This window comes from Lissotriton vulgaris, chromosome 12 (genome assembly GCF_964263255.1).
Source record: "Lissotriton vulgaris chromosome 12, aLisVul1.2, whole genome shotgun sequence".
Lineage (NCBI taxonomy): Eukaryota > Metazoa > Chordata > Amphibia > Caudata > Salamandridae > Lissotriton > Lissotriton vulgaris.
In genome coordinates this window covers 210,268,977-210,287,141 of record NC_141700.1, presented here as the reverse complement: position 1 = coordinate 210,287,141, position 18,165 = coordinate 210,268,977, and positions in this window count along the sequence as shown.

Here is an 18,165-nt window from a genome sequence, read left to right as displayed (position 1 = left end):
ACTGTTTCAAAGGGTGCTAACAGTCCCGAAAAAATTGTCTTTAATACATGTGCGATGCCACTGGTATCAGACATGTTTAAGATTTGGCTTAACATTTCTACGAAATGTACGGGGCAATTTGTTGATAAAAGGATATGTATCTCTGCTGCTGTCCTTGCAACTTGCAGATCATATGTTTCTTTTGATGACGTTAAAGGCAAAGTTGTTTGTAAAAGAATAGACTTCATTCTGCTTAAAGTATCAATTCGAATAGAAGAGATATTCAACCGAGGCCATAACGCAGCCCCCATATCTGGATTGCTGTGTGGATACAATACTTGCATACAGCAAATGGCCCTGGAAGTTACAGTTGTCAGATAGGCTTTTCCTGGTAGCATGCCACAACAGCTGTGGTCACTTATTAAAATGTAACTACCATTTTAATAAGTGACCACAGCTGTTGTGGCATGCTACCAGGAAAAGCCTATCTGACAACTGTAACTTCCAGGGCCATTTGCAAGTAGATGGCCGCTCTGCTCCAAACCACTGCGTGTTTGCTTAAGGCAACTGTTGGTATTTTATACCTGAAAGGTGCCGGATTTGACGTAAGGTTGGACATAAGACGTCACCAAAGAACTCACAGTTCTTGCTGAACTTCAGGAGTTCTTGTTCAAATCAAAACAAAAGCAAGGGGGTTTTCCCGGTCTGCTGGAGGCTTGGTTTGTTTAAAGAAGGCGTTGTGCTTTTTAGGAGTCGATGGGAATAGCCGTGCTGTGCTTTGTATTGCATGGGCTATTACTGAATATGAATCTGATTCTTATGCCTTTATCAGGATATTATTGATTATAACCTCACAAGGGCATAAATCGGGAATATCGAATTAAGGTCCTAGATATGAACACGACAAATTAGCATGACACCCCCATCAATAATGCAGTACCAAACACCCCTATTTTTTATCTGCTTTAATCACAGCCATCCGCCTGCTTCTCTCTCTCCCTGTGCATGTGGCAGGCCTCACAATGCTTCTTACTGAAAGAAACTTGAACACCAAATTTTTTACCCTGATGGAGGAGGAGACCCTGTATTATATCAGCACCTGTTTTGATTTTTTGGCCACCCAGAGGTGTATATTTTAATTCTTCCACACTTTGGCATGATTTCACATATCTTAACATACACTACTCCGCTAAAAAAGAGCCTTTCAGCTATATGGGCATAATGTGGGCTGTAATATCATTTGGGCTTCTAGGCTTTATTGTATGAGCCCACCACATGTTTACGGTAGCCTTAAATGCTTATTTTACATCTGCTACAATAATTATTGCCATCGCAACGGGTGTAAAAGTCTTTAGCTGACTTGCAACTATACACGGAGGCTATATCAAATGAGACACAGCAATGCTCTGAGCCTTTAGTTTTATCTTTTTATTTACTGTTCATGGACTCACAGTCATTGTGCTGGCAAACTCATCATTAGACATTGTATTACATGACACATATTATGTTGTAGTGCATTTTCACTATGTTCTATCTATGGGTGCTGTATTTGCCATTTAAGGATGATTTGTTCACTGGTTTCCTCTTTTCTCTGTGTTTACACTACATTCAACCTGGTCTATAATTCATTTCAGCATAATATTTATTGGAGTTACCCTCACATTTATTTTCAACATTTCCTTGGTATTGCCGGAATTCCACAATGCTATTCAGTCTATCCAAACGTGCACACCCTATGAAACACAATGTCACCTATTAGATCTCTAATCTCCCTTGTTGACATGATCATAATGATGTTTATTATCTGAGAGACATTTGCATCAAAACGGGAAGTGATAACAGAACTAACACTCACAAACATTGAATGGCTACATGGGTGCCCATCTCCATATCACACATTTGAAGAGCCATCCTTTGTTCAAGCCCAAATTTACTAACAAGAAGGGAATCGAATCCCCTGAGTTAATTTCAAGTCAACTGTATAACCAATCTACCACTCTCTTCAAGATATTAGAAAAAATATATCACAAGGGCTTGTCAAGACCTAATTACTAGGTCAAACCTTGTACATCTTATAAGGCACACCCGTCACAGCTAGGCTTTCAAGATGCTGCACCCTGATTATAGAAGAACTACTACATTTCGACGACCACGCAGTAATAGGCATTTTTTTAATCAGCACTCTGGTACTTTATAATATTGCAACAATAAGGGGGGCGTAGCTAGAGAGCATCCAAGATGGCCGCTTCCTTGTAAGCTCCGTCGTATCGCTAGGAGGTCGCGTTTTTTATTTCGTGACTGATATTGTTTAGTTTCATGTATTATATTGGTACCTCTCCTTTCTTGCTTTTTTTATTGGATTTTTTTATTGGATAGCTCAATATATATTTTGGTGTTACTAAAGTCTTATTGTGGGTTATATACATTTTCGTTCTCTTGTTCATGTCTGATGGTGTTTCTGTGTATTTATGGTGTGTTATGTCTTTTCCATGTTTGTTTTTCTGTGAGTATACTATGCTGTGATTTTCTAATTCATTCACAGATCATTTAAGATCATAGTTCATATTTTATTTCTAATCTTCTTGTTTCAGTATTCTTATGCTTTGTTCCATATTCCAATACTCCTTTTCCCTGTTATTAGATAGCCTATTGGTATTATGATCTGTTTATTCTCTGCTAGTTGCATTTCTCTAATGAGATATATGAATTGTTATATATGAATTCTATTTTGTTTTTATGATTCTATATCTATTTATGTATGTTACTTTTATCATATATTGTTCTATAGTAATATATATAGTGCGCTCTGCCATGTTTTATATATGATGAATATTATATACGTTTTTCTTTGCCTAAAGGCAGTTCATATTGCTTGATAGCTCCTCGTTAGATCTATTGTTCTCATCAATTTATAGAATGCATTTATATATTTATTTTGATTGACCTCTTTTGCTGCTTCTGTTTTCTTATTTTCTATTATTTTCTCCTTATGTGGGTGGTTGGGGGGTTTTGGTGGCCTCCTTGGTTGCTCCTTCATGTTTTTCCCCCTTATGTATTTTGTCTATTATAGATTTCCCCTGGTGGGGTCTTCTTTTTTCTTTCATCTGGTATCTTGCTTTCTTTTTTTCTCTTCACTTTCTCTTTCTTACCAATCTTTACTTATTCCTTCTTTTCTAGAGTCTCCTGATGGTATCCAATTATTTGTGTTTTCATTGGTTCTGTTTTGTCTTTGTTGTGAAGATGTTGATGCTATGTGTTTATCTTCTCTTACACTAAGTAGTATTTGGTATTTTGATTCTTCACTATTATGCCAGGCTTGAACGTTTTATCACTTAATGTACGTGAGTTGAATCATCCTGTGAAGAGAGCCAAAATTTTGGACTATTGTAACAGCCTTTCCAGTGATTTAGCATTGCTACAAGAAACCAAACTATTGTATAAAGAAGCTTTATTGTTGCGGAAGGAGTGGGTTCTTGATGTTGTTTGTTCTGAGGCTTCTGGTAAGAAGAATGGAGTGGTGACTATGATTTCCAGAAATTCTGGATTGACTATTGTTACTGTGGAGCATGACTCTGAGTGTAGGTGTTTGCTGACTCGTTTATCCAATGGTTCTCTCGATATTTATGTCATGAATATTTGAACACCTAATAGTGTTTTTTGGCGTCTTTTTACTAAAAAAACGTTCAGAAGTTCCTCATAATGGTAATTTGATTGTTGGAGGGGACTTTAATTTCCCTATGGACATCATCTTGGGCAGACACTCTGCTTTTAAGTTTCGTCCCCCTAGGGCTCACAAACAGATGACTAACATGTGCTCTTCCTCTAATCTTACTGATGTGTGGAGATTGCATAATCCCCCTGGTAGCGATTTCACCTTTTTTTCTTCTCCTCACTCTAGCTTTTCTCGTATTGATTATCTTCTAGTTCACTCAGTTCTTCTAAAACACTCTTCGAATCCTGTCATTCATCCTATCCTTGTCTCTGATCATGCAGCCATTTTCTTTACGCTTCTCAAATGTTCAGACATTAAGGAACCACGCACTTGGGGGCTGAATACAGAGATCTTGTATGATCACGTTCAAGTTAATTTACTTAATGAGGATATTGCACAGTTTTTCTTGGAGAATGAGTCCTCAGTTAGCTCTCCTGTGGTTTTATGGGACGCCTTTAAGTGTACAATCAGGGGCCAGATCATTAATAAAATGGCAAAAAAGAATTCAGAAATTAAGAAGGAACTTTCTGCTTTTGTGCATACTATTAAGCGGAAATAATCCCTATATAGGAATTCTAAAGATAAGGCGCTTTTAGAGGATATCAAGAATTTAAAATACTCTTACAATTCTATTGTATATAAGAGAGCTCACATTGGTGTCCAGGTGCAGAAGTCTAAACAGCTGCTCCTAAAGAATCGTGCAGGGAAGGTATTGGCGGCTATGTTAAAGTTCCAGGATTCTAATAATAGATCAGCACAGATATCTTGTTTAAATGATAGCTCTGGAGCTAAGACATTTCAAACTAAGGATATTCTCGAGGTCTTTTGTGAGTATTACAGTGAATTATACACTCCCTTTCATCAATCCTCTCTTGATCAATCCCAACAATTTTTAAATTCAATTCCTACTCAGACTGTTTCTGATGCTGATGGGGTAAAGTTGGGGGGTCTGATTCATTCCGAGGAAATTATTCATGCTATTAAGTCCACTCGCTCAGGGAAGGCTCCGGGTCCAGATGGGTTTCCCATTCTTTTTTATAAGACCTTTCTCCCATCTTTCATATCTCGCCTCAACAATGTTTTTGATGACTTTGTTTCGTCTGGCTCCGTCTCTGGTTCTGTGGCTGAGGCTACTATTGTAGTAATTCCTAAAGAGGATCCTAAAAAAGTATGCCCTATATCTCTGCTAAATATGGAAGCGAAAGTGTTCGCCAAAATCCTGGCTAAACGTCTGGAACCATATATTCCCTCGCTTATTCACAGACTGGCTTTGTTGAAGGTAGGTTGGTTTAGGATAATATCCAAATATTTTGTCATATCCTAGGGAAAGCAAAGCTTTCTAGCCTTCCTGCTGCGGCCCTGGCCCTCGATGCCGAGAAGGCTTTTGACAAGGTTTCCTGGCCTTTTCTACATGCAGCGGTTCGATCTCACAATTGATTTTGATCTGGTGCCTGCGCTGCTCGGCATCGTTACACTGCTGCTTGCTCTACTGCATTGATTTTGATCTGGTGCCTGCGCTGCTCGCATTGCCTCTGTAGTTGCATCTGCCATTGTACTCAGCTTGATTTAAATCGTGTGCTGCTCGCCTTGTTCTGAGTCATTCGAATCGCATTGCCTGTGTAATAACTTGCATCATTGTGGTAATAGCCCGCTTTACCTTCAGAGTGTGTAGCCTGATTGTGCCAGTGCCCCTGCCCACAGCGTAACCCTGTGTGTGCCCCAACCTGTTGTAGTTTTGCTTTCGCAGCCATTTTGTTGTTGTTGTGCTTCGGGGCCCGTCCCCTCCACCACGCTCCCGCTTCCCAGCTGCTCCTCCCTCCCACTGATTGCCAAGCCTTGCTCCGTCCCGTGTAGCGCTGTGTCCGCCCTGATTCCATCGGAAGCGGTCGCTCCCCACGACCCCTGGTCTCTGCTGGGTATCGTTACACTGCTGCTTGCTCTACTGCATTGATTTTGATCTGGTGCCTGCGCTGCTCGGTATCGTTACACTGCTGCTTGCTCCACTGCATTGATTTTGATCTGGTGCCTGCGCTGCTCGGCATCGTTACACTGCTGCTTGCTCTACTGCATTGATTTTGATCTGGTGCCTGCGCTGCTCGCATTGCCTCTGTCGTTGCATCTGCCATTGTACTCAGCTTGATTTAAATCGTGTGCTGCTCGCCTTGTCATGAGTCATTCAAATCGCATTGCCTGTGTAATAACTTGCATCATTGTGGTAATAGCCCGCTTTACCTTCAGAGTGTGTAGCCTGATTGTGCCAGTGCCCCTGCCCCCAGCGTAACCCTGTGTGTGCCCCAACCTGTTGTAGTTTCGGTTTCGCAGCCATTTTGTTGTTGTTGTACCTCGGAGCCCGTCCCCTTCACCATGCTCCCGCCTCCCAGCTGCTCCTCCCTCGCCCCTCCCCTTCCTCTGTCCACATATGACAGATGTCAACGCGCGCAGCGTTCACGCACTGCGGTCGCGCCCCATGCGTGCCGAAGGTGCGCCAAAGGTAAGCCCGTCTACGCCCGTCCGTGCCTGGACTGCGCCCAGCGCCAGACCCCTGGTCCTCGCATAACCCACTCCACCCACATATCATATGACGCCCCTAACCTCTTTGCCCTTAACCCTGGCCGCACACCACAATGCTGCGAAGCTGTCCCAGGACACACCCATGGACCCTTCACCTGCCACTCCTGCAAGTTCGCCTGCATCAGGACCCACACCAAATCCACTAACTCCAAACACAGCTCCGACTTTAACCACCTGAAGTGCATCCTGCTGAACACCCGCTCAGTCCACAGACACGCCAATGAACTCTGGGACCTACTCGACACTGCATCGCCGGACGTCGCCTTCCTTACAGAATCCTGGATGAACGCCTCATCAGCGCCCAACATCGCCATAGCCATCCCGGATGCTTACAAGATCATCCGAAAGACCGCACCAACCAAACAGGAGGAGGCATCGCCATCTTCCATAAGAACACCATCCGTATCACAACCAGCTCCGACGATACCCTCGCTACAGCCGAACACCTTCACTTTCAAATCTACACCGACCCCAGGACCACACTTAGAGGCACCCTCATCTATAGACCACCTGGAACCCGCACACAATTCAACAAAGACATCACTGACTTCATCAGCCCACATGCCCTCACCTCCGAGAACTACATTCTACTGGGAGACCTTAACTTCCACCTGGAAAAGAAAAACGACAGCAACACCACCACCCTTCTGGACAACATGGCCAATCTCGGACTCAAAGAACTTGTTAACACCCCCACCCACCTTGCCGGACACACGCTCGACCCTATCTTCACCTCCAGCAAACACATCTCCTTTAATATCACCACAACTCTCCATTGGACGGACCACAGCTGCGTTCACTTCAGCCACAAAAAGACCAAGACCCAAAACCCCCCACAACCTATTCCTTGAAGAAACTGGAACAAAATCACCACCGACCAACTCTTCACATCACTTAACCAAAACCCTCCCGCCATATCATCGGACCCAAACCAAGCTGCCACCAAACTCACACAATGGATCACCTACAGCGCTGACGATTTAGCACCCTTGCAAAACCACCAAATCAAACAAGGTAGCAAAAAGGCACCTTGGTTCAATGATGACCTTAAGAAATCCAAGAAGTTATGTTGTATTCTCGAGAAAACCTGGAGAAAAAACCCAACCACTGACAACCTAGCCACCTTCAAGAACGCCACCCGCAAACACCACCAACTGATCCGATCCACCAAGAAATCAGCATTCAAGGATCGACTCAACAACAACGCCCACAACAGCAAGGAACTATTCAACATCGTCAAAGAATTTACCAACCCCACCGCCGGCACCAACGACATCACTCCATCCCAACTCCTCTGCGACTCTTTATCCTCTTTCTTCCACAACAAAATTGTTGAAATACATAACAGCTTTGAAAACCAGTCCGAAGACCAGTCCACTCCATCCACCATCAAACCAAAACAGCACTCTCACAACCTTTGCGCCTGGAACCCAATCACTACTGATGACACCATCCGCCTGATGAACTCCATCCACTCAGGCTCACCAACCGACCCATGTCCCCACCACATCTTCAACAAAGCAGACTCCATCATCGCACCCCATCTCCGCGATGTCATCAACTGTTCCTTCAACTCCGCTACCTTCCCGGAAAGCTGGAAACATGCCAAACTCAGCACCCTTCTGAAGAAACCCACAGCAGACCCCTCTGTACTTAAGAACTACCGCCCCATCTCACTCCTCCCATTCCCTGCCAAAGTCATTGAGAAAGCCGTCAATAGTCAACTTGCTGCCTTCCTTGAATCCAACAATTGCCTCGACCCCTCACAGTCCGGCTTCCGAGCCAAACACAGCACCAAAACCGCCCTCATCGCAGCTACAAACGACATCCGATCGCTACTGGACAACGGAGAAACAGTTGCCCTCATCCTACTTGACCTCTCCGCCGCCTTCGACACAGTCTGTCATAGGACCTTCATACAATGCCTCAGCAACATTGGAATACAAGAAAAAGCACTGGACTGGATCATCTCGTTCCTCGCCGGAAGAACACAGAGAGTCCGCCTCCCCCCTTTTAAATCAGTGGCCTCCGAAGTCATTTGCGGAGTACCTCAAGGATCCTCACTCAGTCCCACCCTCTTCAACGTATACATGAGTCCCCTCGCATCCATCGTGCTCCAACACAACCTCAACATCATCTCATACGCAGATGACACTCAGCTGATCCTCTCCCTCACCAAAGACCCAAACACCGCCAAAACCAATCTACACGAAGGAATGAAAGAAGTAGCCGAATGGATGAAGAACAGCCGTCTAAAACTAAATAAATAATGGTGAAGTAAATTTAGACAATATCACCTGAGTATCGCCTAATTCTTAGGGAATGCATGCCCCACCTCACCTGGCTACAGCTCAGGTAAAACAGAGCACCGCTCTGTCCGTCGGTACTCCGGACATCCGTCTAGGCAGTCTTGTGGGGAGGTGCTCTCAGGTGATATTGTCTAAATTTACTTCACCATTATTCCCTTCATGCAGTAGCAGAAACGTAGCAGAAACGAAGGTCCTGAGGAAGCAGTAGGAGACCTACAGGCTCCATATTCACTGCAGAAACATGTCAACCTAAAACCAACTTTAGTAGTTATTTGTTTACACTACTACGCACTGTTTTTTGTTTTGGGTGTGGATAGGATTCTATTAAAACTGTTTTTCCATTTCCACGACCCAATTTTAACTATTTCTTGCACTTAGCACATATTATTTTTTCATCACATTTTTGCACTGCTAGTCAGTTTACCCCCTGATGCCATAAAACACCACACTCACATTTGTGACTTCTTTCATTAGACTAGGCTACAACCTGCCTAATCTAAAGTCGATATAACCACTTTCCTTCGGGGTGAAGGATCCCAAATGATGTAGGGCGGTACAGGTTGGTAATCTGATGGGAAAAATTCTTTCACCACAATTACTCCTAGTAGATTTCGCGGTTGTACCCTCTAGAAACACAGACAATTTATAGATAGTTTGTTCTTTGACCCATTGTTATCCAAGTTGTTGGTATTCACCCTTGCATCATGGCACAAAGCGGACTGTGTTGGCACTGGGCAGCACAGTGTGCGCCAGCGCATGAAGAAAGAAGAGCAGAAAAGTGTCATATTTTGGTAAAAATGACACATTACTGCCTTTTCCCTTTCACCGAGGACAGCGAGTTTCCATGCAGCATTGTGTGAAATATTCATAAATCTGGCCCTAGTGTTCGCAGGTTTTCACTCACATCCCTCTTTATATTCTGTGAACTACACAACATAGACAGCAGCCTACTGTAATATCTGATTCTCTCTCCATTGCTGAGGTGCTGGACCTGGCTTTTAAAAGACAAATGTTTTGAATTTTTAGTCGCTTTTCAGAAAAGTAATTTGTAATCATTTCTCCAGCACAGCGGGAGCAGCATTTTATTATTTCATATTGATCCGAGATACAAACCATCAAGTACTAGCGTAGAAAGCAGCTGTGTGAACGGAGGTGCAGAATGCCTGGAAACACTATTACCTTCCAAACGCATGTACGCCACGGCCTCATTTTTCGTGATTAGATAAGCGGCTCCTCTATTGATTCCCCATTTAAAAGACAGCTTTTAACCAAACGCTGAAATCTATATTTTTCTTTCAATTTAGGTTGATAATTTTCATTCCCTTCTCCCCAGTGTTTGGCTGCTTCCTGGCAGTGCCCGATCTAGAATATGCTATTGCATTTCTGAACATTTCCAGTACGTCTGTTCAAATTGAATTCCAGTAAAACAACCATTGAAAACCCTCACTCTGTGCTCCGGAGATTTGCGCGGGTGGCTCAAATCGGCATCGCCCGATCAACAGAGAGGGCAAAAACACTCCTGGCATCTTCCGCGGATAAGTTGATTTAATTCCAAATTTCTTCACACACTGCCAATAGCAATCGCCACAAAATGAAACTCAATACAGCTGATAGCATTAGCACATCATCTATCTTCTTGGCCCCTATACAGAACTTATGTGGGTGAGTCAGATCCAGGAAACCAGCAACCACACGCATCCACAACTGCTTTTCAAACTTTCTCTGAGTAAATTAATACATGATTTCTCACCTGGAAATACTAATTATCAGTTTTTTTTAAAACAAGCACTGTCCTGCATGGTGGGCCTTTTTCTGTGTTGGTAAGTGCATTGCCATTTTTAGGTCTGGCGTTATCCAAGACCTTTTGGTTTCACTAAGACATGAATAATTTACTTACATAGAGGGCCTTTCAGCTACCATTGGTCTGTTGTGTTTTACACATTTTGCTTCCGCCCATTACGACATAGCATGGGTCAGAGGGTCAGCCTGCTTGAGCCACTGGTTCACGTCATTGACTGCATTTTGCTCTCTCATAAGGTGCACATAAACACTGAAAGTAGTTCACTATAATGCCAGTGCTTTTGTTTTTACTTTATAATTTCATTACTGTTGCCTTAGTGTTTAAAGCCTGATGTGATAGCGAGACGCTTCTGATGGAAAGTCCATCTTTATAAGACCCCATCTCCTGCCAATGCAGTTGTAAATTCATTTTGAAATGTTTTGCTTTTCTGACTACTGCAATTTCACAGTATACCAGATTGTGTCCATTTGAAACTGTATGGCCGGGATACCCGTCACCCCCTCCCAACACAATCCCCAAGGATGGGGAGACGGACACAGTTCTTGACTTTTGGAAGGCGGGAGGGAGTTACCCTCCCGGCCGTATTTATTAAAATATGAAACAAAATTAAAACATTAAAATAACAGTTTCATATCATGTACAATTTCATTTTCACATTACGATGTTTATTGGCTAACCTTAACACATCTCTAATACAAAGGTTCTCCTAGCCGATTCTAAACATCCTGCAAATGCATATACTCAAAATTAAATTGTACATCCTAACATTACGGGCCAACGGCAAGGTCGTAACCGGTGTCAGATCCCTAATACCAGAACTCCCCCCTTACTTGTAAGGGGCGGGCACACAGAGGACTGTACCTCTGTGCCAACTTCCAATTTCCCTTGTCTTAACAGGGGCCCCATATTTACTCGACGCCATCTTAGTGGTCGTCCGAGGACTCGTGTGAGGTGTCTAGAAGGTAGCGTAGACCCCCCTCCCACCCCACACTGCTTACCACATCCGCCGTCGCGGATGTCCTGGCCCCGGAAAATTCCCAGGAGGGGCCCGTAGCCCCTCCTCCCCTGTGAGGGGCCTATGACCGCCTTCCCTTTTTCGGCGGCCCCATCCTTAGAGGGGTACCGCCTCCCCGTGTGAGGGGCCAATGGCCGCCCCCCCCGGGCGCTCCCATCCATAATGGGTGGCGCCCCACCTCTAGGGATTTTCCAATTACTGCTCACCGATCATGACCTTACCGCCCGACCAAAATAAATACGACATTTTGAACCTACTGAGGACGGAATAAACGGTTATACTGGATATTACACAATAACCTTTATTTACACAAGTAACACCTCATTCAACTAGCTGTGATACTTCGCTTAAGAACATGCTAAATAGCAACCATTTTATTATCCTCCAAAAAAGACAATCCAGACTTTATTAAAACAACCTGTAAAAAGAGATAATATCACTGTTAATCGACTTTATTGCAGTACTAATCTTTGCCATAAGGGGCTGGTGGGTGGGTCAAAATTGGCTCCTTGTTCCGTCTCGGGCTCACGTGCAACGATGAGGTGCAGCTTCCAAGCACAGGAACAAGAGGATGCTTCCTTAGATTGTTGCTCTTTTATTCTTCCTCGGGAGGGCGTGTACCCTCCTCCGATCCGCCTACGGGGCGTGGCCAATGGTGTAGTTGTCTAGGACAACCCCTCTTGGGCGGGAAAAGGCGCGCCCCGGCTACGCCGCTTTGGGCATACCAGCCGAGAAAACGCCTCCCGCCCAAAATGGTTTCCCGGGGGGGTCAGGGCACCCTACCATACGTTCGGGGGGACCGAGTGGTCGCCCCTTTCCATATGGCCGGGATACCCGTCACCCCCTCCCAACACAATCCCCAAGGATGGGAAGACGGACACAGTTCTTGACTTTTGGAAGGCGGGAGGGAGTTACCCTCCCGGCCGTATTTATTAAAATATGAAACAAAATTAAAACATTAAATTAACAGTTTCATATCATGTACAATTTCATTTTCACATTACGATGTTTATTGGCTAACCTTAACACATCTCTAATACAAAGGTTCTCCTAGCCGATTCTAAACATCCTGCAAATGCATATACTCAAAATTAAATTGTACATCCTAACATTACGGGCCAACGGCAAGGTCGTAACCGGTGTCAGATCCCTAATACCAGAACTCCCCCCTTACTTGTAAGGGGCGGGCGCACAGAGGACTGTACCTCTGTGCCAACTTCCAATTTCCCTTGTCTTAACGGGGGCCCCATATTTACTCGACGCCATCTTAGTGGTCGTCCGAGGACTCGTGTGAGGTGTCTAGAAGGTAGCGTAGACCCCCCTCCCACCCCACACTGCTTACCACATCCGCCGTCGCGGATGTCCTGGCCTCGGGAAATTCCCAGGAGGGGCCCGTAGCCCCTCCTCCCCTGGGAGAGGCCTATGACCGCCTTCCCTTTTTCGGCGGCCCCATCCTTAGAGGGGTACCGCCTCCCCGTGTGAGGGGCCAATGGCCGCCCCCCCCCGGGCGCTCTCATCCATAATGGGTGGCGCCCCACCTCTAGGGATCTTCCAATTACTGCTCACCGATCATGACCTTACCGCCACAGGCTGGATAGTTGACCGGCTATCCGGACCCCCCACAAACTCCTACTAAAGGTCATGGCTACACATACTCTTTAACCAAGCTAAGAAGTCTCCTATGAGTAAGACGTTCCCCTCCCGGGACAAATGGACCCCATCTTCAAGATACATATGATCCCCTCGAATACAGCCATGTGGAATACAATGCAACTGGCCTGAACGAAACAACCTACTAAGTTTGTTATTAACTTTCTTTACCGACTGATTCAAAGCTGACACAGAGAGGGCCCCAACCACACCTTTCTAGGAATCATGTGTGACCATGCAATCGTGCACCCCGGAACCCTTCTCGCTAACCAACTCACTGTGGATAAAATTGACTCGAGAAGTACTCGTCGACCAATAGTGACCAAATCATTGCCCCCGAGATGTACTATGATTACAGACGGCGGTGACCTCGTCCGCCCTAGCAGTCCCTCCATAAAAGTTTGAAACTGGTCAATACAGAGTCCGCCCCTTCCGTGGAAGGTCACCCTGCACCCATATTCCCCAGCCACGTGAATCATGTCACCTGCTTTGAATACGTCCGCGGCTCGCCTCACGTATGAGTGGCCAACAACCCACACCACTCTTCCCTCAGCCGGTGATCTTTGACCGCTGGTCCCCAGGTGTCAGGTCAACTGCACAGTCCGCCCCGCAAAGCCTGCTCGCGAAACTGTAAACCAAACAGAAAACAAGAAGCGTGAGTGCATGACATTAGCTTCACAACATGTGCAACCGCACATACCTTTTATAACAATTCGAGGACCAACGCCCCAACTGTTTCACCTTTTCAACACTCAGACCCCTGGCTGTAGCCTCTGTAGCAGCCCCTATCCGGAAGGAATGGGTCCCAAAATCGCTCGGGTTCAAGCCCGCTGCTGCGATTGCCATTGTCAGCACCCGCTGGAACTGAAACCTATTCAGTGGGGTGGCGTCGGTGTGCCTCAGCAAGCTTCCCCCCCATGATGCCGCCCTCTGCGCTAAATACTCCTCCACGCATTTTACCGGGCACATGGGAGACCCCGGAATCCGCTGGACTACCACACAGTCCCCGATCGCTCCCTCATCGGTCTTGGACCTGGCTATTGAGACTACCATCGTCTCGCCCTTAATTTGGATGTGTTCTCGACACAGACCTCCCCCCGTATCCTGCTTATTCCTCGCTACCAGTTCGCTCACCCGCATAGCCCCATGGAATGCTAATGCAAAAGCGGCCCGGAACAGCACTGTCTCTGATTGAGATGAACATGTCGCAGGGAGTACGGACATTAACAGGGACAACCTTTCTAGGCCCATCGGGTGCCTCTCATCCACTCTACGACCCTCAAGGCGTTGCCACCCACGCAGAGCCTTCCTTACGAGAAAGGACGATGTGGGGTCCTGGATGCCATGAGCCTGCGCCATGAAGGCAATGGCGGCCCTGTGCCTATTGGCTGTTGCCAGTGTTCGGCCTGCCTGATGAAGTGATACCAGAAATTTCAGGACATACTCCTCCTGCCCCCAATACTCCCTCCTAGCTGAACCCAAAAATTCCCAATAGGAACAGAACGCCCCTTCATATGCCTTCCTTGTCCTGGGTGCTAGACTCTCTCCCACGAGGTTTTGTAATCCGGGGCACCGAGAGACCAGAGAGCTTCGGGGAATGGTGCCGCCACCAAGTCCGCTGAGGGCAGAAAACCCCGGAAGGCCTGCATGTGGGAACGAGAGAGTGCATCAGCCGCCTGGTTCAGTACCCCAGGCACGTGTCTTGCCCTAAAGTGGACGTTTAGTCTCATACACAGCAGGACAATTTCTTTCAGTAATCTCAGAATCCATTTGCAGCGTGCTGCCTGATTATTGATACATTCAACAACTGTCATATTATCAGACCAGAACACCACAGAGCGATCACGAAACCCTTCTGGCCATATTTTCAAGGCCACCAGAATGGGGAACAGCTCAAGAAACCCAATGTTACCTGTGAGCCCACTATCGTGCCACCACGTCGGCCAAGTTCGTGCCGACCATTGATTACCAAAGATGGCGCCAAAGCCCACACTCCCTGCCGAGTCGGTCCACAACCCCAGCTCCTCGGAGGAAGCTGGCGGTTTGTTCCACACAACGCAACCGTTGAAATCCGCCAGAAATGCCAGCCATATGCGCATATCCTGGCGAACCTCTGCTGACAGTCGTGTGCGGTGGTGACCTTCTTTGAGGCCAACCATGGCTTGTGCGATAGAGCGGGAAAAGGGGCGAGCCATCGGTATCACTCTCAGGGCAAAGTTAAGCTGACCCACAGCCTGCTGCAACTGATGGAGAGTTACTTTTTTCTCGCTGAGGCATACTTTAAGTGAGGCTATAAATTTCATTACCTTCTCCTTGGGCAAACGGAAGCACCCCTCTACCGAATCGAGCTCAATTCCCAGAAACTCGAGTGAAGTAGATGGCCCTACCGTTTTGCCTGGTGCCAGTGGCACGCCAAAACGTTCCATGAGATTACAGAATTCCCTCAAAGCCTGTGTACATTCAGTGTCCCCAGCTGCCCCCAGGAACAGAAAATCATCAAGGTAATGCATAACTTGCGTAAAGCCCGTGGCTCTGGTGAACGCCCATTGCAAAAAAGTACTGAACTTCTCAAAATACGCACACGAGATGGAGCATCCCATCGGCATACATTTATCCATGTAGTAGCGTCCTTGGAACACAAAACCTAAGAGATGCCGATCGTGTGGGTGTACCGGGAGCAACCGGAACGCTGACTCGATATCAGATTTAGCCATCAGCGCTCCGGGCCCCAAGCGATTCAACATGGCGACGGCCTCATCGAATGATGCATACCGCACCGAACAGACTCCCGGGTCAATCGCATCGTTCACCGAAAGACCCTTAGGAGCGGACAAATTGTGGATTAACCTGAACTCACCCGCGTCCTTTTTGGGGACTACTCCCAACGGTGAACAAACAAAATTAACAACCGGCGGGTCTCCATATGGACCCGCAACCCGACCTCGGGCCACCTCCTTTGCAATCTTTGCCTTTACCACTGCCGAATTTCGTTGGACCGATAGTTGGTTCTTACACTGTGCTCCCCCCCGAAAATCCCCCACCGGGATGCGGAAACCATATGAGAAACCGTCTCGCAACACCCCGGCAGAGGCATGATCAGGGTATTCGTTCAGCCAAGGGATCATTGCCATGATATCAACGGGAGTAGGTAACGGTGCCCTTTGGTCGATGTTAGACCTGTTTGGCCCCTCCTCTACCTCCTGTATCACCATTCTTGGCTCTGCACGAACTCTCGGGGTGTGACGACTGTCCGCACCCTGCACACTCATGCCTAAACTTGCAAGTCCCTTGTGGCCTAGTGCACTTGCCCCTGTTAAAGCTCCAACAAACCCCTTTTCTACCCGAGTTCTCGTTATTCCTTCTGTGCTGATCACTGTTGGCGCCCGCCCGAAAGGGCGCCGCCATAAAATGGCGGGAAGGCTCCGCCCCGTTCCCGCCGAAGGAGGATGACCTCGTCGTGTTTGGCATAACCTGCTTCTGCCAGGAAATGGAGTCGAAACAATCCCACGTCAGGGATGAGTCGTGCTCCTTGGCCTTACGAAATTTGTTATCATAACCCATCCACTGATTACCTTCATACGATTCATAAAATTCCATTATCCGTGTCTGGTAACAGGCTAATCCCGACAATACTTCAGGCCTACGTTCCCCCATGATTGCAGTGAACATTCCAAACGCTCTGGCCCAATTAGCGATCGTTTCATCTACCCTGAAACCTGCCATTTTTGCACGCCATACGCTCGGATGTAACAACTCCTTCTGATTTCTAACATGCTCTATCTCATAGTGATCGGTCAACAGCGAAAACATGTTCACATATTTATCCGCCCAAATCCTTTCTTTCACATCCATCGGGATATGTTGAACCACCATTTCCCTCCTTGAGGGTAACGATCCCTCCCTCGCCATTGGCAATGGCTGCTTACCCGAACCAGTAGCTGGATCTGTTGTTGCTGCCTTCCCCGCGCTCGACGCCGGTTGTTCCGAGGGTTTCTGCGGGGAAACAAGAGGACAAGGCGCCTTCGCAGCATCTCTCGATTGCCGCAACTGCTTCATTATTAACCTGGCCTCCTCAGCCGTATCTCCCGGTGCCCCAGCACCCTCGTTGCTCTTGCCTAACCACGCCGCCAACTGGGCGGCCAGCTCGGGAGGCATATCCCCCTCGTTAAACGGGTGTAACTACCACAGGGATCGGCTGCCCCTCGTTCGGGCTCGGAACTGGGGCCTCCACTGGACTGACCGGGCTTGCTGGAGGAGACTCGGGAACTGGGGCTTCCCCCCCTGCCGCCCTATTCCTGGCCCTTTTACCTCTCCCGGTAGGGACTACTCCCGGCAATGCTGGCCCGATGACTTTCTTCGGTCTACCTGTGCCATTCATTGCCGCCATCTGCTTCTTCATGTTCGCCATGTCTTTCACCAGCATGCGAAGCATTTGCTCGGTCCCCACCTTCTTTCCGACCTTCTTGCCAGGCATCGTTCACGGCTATCCGACTCGAGGTCCTGGATCCAAAGCTTCGGAATCACTGAAAGGAGAAACACAAAAATTACAAGTTTCAAAATTGGCTCCTTGTTCCGTCTCGGGCTCACGTGCAACGATGAGGTGCAGCTTCCAAGCACAGGAACAAGAGGATGCTTCCTTAGATTGTTGCTCTTTTATTCTTCCTCGGGAGGGCGTGTACCCTCCTCCGATCCGCCTACGGGGCGTGGCCAACGGTGTAGGTGTCTAGGACAACCCCTCCTGGGCGGGAAAAGGCGCGCCCCGGCTACGCCGCTTCGGGCATACCAGCCGAGACACGCCTCCCGCCCAAAATGGTTTCCCGGGGGGGTCAGGGCACCCTACCATACGTTCGGGGGGACCGAGTGGTCGCCCCTTTCCATTCTGCATTGTTACTCTCTTTTTTCTTTCTTTTCCTTGTATTTCCTTCTTTCATAATTTACTTCTCTCCTCATTTCCCAATTTCTTTCTTTCTCTTTTTTCTTATCTTCTTTCTTTGCCTTCTTTTTTGCCTTGATTCTTTCTTTCTTGATTTCTTGCTTGCCTTGTTTCTTTTTATCGTTCCTTATTTGTCTTCTTTACTCTTTCTTTCTTTCTTTCTTTCTTTCTTTCTTTCTTTCTTTCTTTCTTTCT